The sequence below is a fragment of the Alexandromys fortis genome, unplaced genomic scaffold (assembly GCF_014885135.2).
Source record: "Alexandromys fortis isolate MF-2015 unplaced genomic scaffold, M_Fortis_MF-2015_v1.1 scaffold_285, whole genome shotgun sequence".
NCBI lineage: Eukaryota > Metazoa > Chordata > Mammalia > Rodentia > Cricetidae > Alexandromys > Alexandromys fortis.
In genome coordinates, this window is record NW_026068191.1 from 311,660 (window position 1) to 313,239 (window position 1,580).

The window sequence follows — 1,580 nt, forward strand, 5'->3', positions numbered from 1 at the left end:
CTCTGAGATCCCAGGTCTTCGAATGACTTCCCCCAGCACTCTGTGGCCATTCTGGTACTTACTGTCTCTTTCTTTGGCTTTTGATTCATCGGTAGGTGCTCCTGTTTCCTGTGTCACACACGTAGGCTTTATCTCTCCCCTAGAGGGAATTTCGTAGCATTGGTGGTTTTCTTATTAGGATTAATTCTGTGATTTGCTGGATGTCCAGTATCTGCATGACAGCTGTATTTTTTTTTTAGATTTATTTATTATGTATCTGTTCTTTCTGCATGTCTGCATGCAGGCCAGAAGAGGGCACCAGATCTCATTATGGATGGTTGTGAACTCAGGACCTCTGGAAGAGCAGCCAGAGCTCTTGCCCTCTGAGCCATCTCTTCTGCACCCAGCCAGCTGTATTTTTATGTTACAGCTGCAACTATTTTCTAGTGCCTGAACTGCCTATCTCAGTGTTTACTACGTTCCAGACATTGTCCTCACAGGTTTTTTTTTTTTTTTTTTTTTTTTTTTTTTTTTTTTTTTTTTTTTTTTTTTTTTTTAAATATTTATTTATTATGTATACAATATTCTGTCAGTGTGTGTGCCTGCAGGCCAGAAGAGGGCACCAGACCTCATTACAGATGGTTGTGAGCCACCATGTGGTTGCCAGGAATTGAACTCAGGACCTTTGGAAGAGCAGGCAGTGCTCTTAACTGCTGAGCCATCTCTCCAGCCCTGTTTTTTGCTTTTTTGAGACAGGGTTTCTCTGTGGTTTTGGAGCCTGTCCTGGAACTAGCTCTTGTAGACCAGGCTGGCCTCAAACTCACAGAGAACCGCCTGCCTCTGCCTCCTGAGTGCTGGGATTGAAGGTGTGCGCCACCACTGCCTGGCTCAAAGTTCACTCTTTTTGTGTTTTGTTGCTGTACTTTATATTTTAAATTTTTCATTGTAAGGAGTGAAGGATACAGCTTGGTAGCACACCTGCAAAGCATATACAAAGCTATGGGTTAAATTCCCAGTATACTTAAACTATTCTGTAGGGAATTTTTTTCTCTCTCTCTTTTAATTTCCTTTCTTTGTTAATTTCAGTCAGGAATGCTATGTTTATATCATTTCAATTCTTCTTTCCCCTCCAGCTCCTCCCATGCCCCCTGATTCCTCACATTATTGACCTCTTTAATTATTAGTGTGTGTGCACGCCTGCTGAGTCCATACACTGTTGCTTGCCTGTATATGGGCTTAGGACCGACCTTCTGGGGTGACTTACCTATGGGAGGCTCATTTTTAGACAGGACTGATTTTTCCTCTTTCATTAATTGCCTATAACTCTTCTTTAAGGAGTAGCAGGATCTTGACTTTGGTGGGGGTTGCTTTGTTTTTTGTTTTGAGGCAAGTCTCACATAGTTAGGCTGCCCTTGAACTCTGCTATATGCCTGAGACTGGCTTTGAACTTGTTAATCCATCTTCCTAAATATTCCCGGATGCTGACAGAGCATGTCTGTGCCGCCATTTTCATTTTCTTTTCTTTCTTCTTTTGGGGGGTTTTTGTTTTTTTGTTTGTTTGTGGTTTTTTTTTTTTTTTTTTTTTTTTTTTTTTTTGTTTT

The 1,580-nt window shown here is 41.1% G+C and overlaps 1 protein-coding gene across 1 annotated transcript in view; it reads left to right on the top strand.

Annotated features, from left to right (window-relative positions):
- Window positions 1–1,580, top strand: part of LOC126492873 (chromodomain-helicase-DNA-binding protein 8-like) — a 20,341-nt gene continuing 18,761 nt past the window's right edge. The window contains exon 1 of the mRNA XM_050129510.1: window positions 1–91. The gene's annotated coding sequence lies outside the window, so the exon portion shown is untranslated. The remainder of the gene's footprint in view (window positions 92–1,580) is intronic.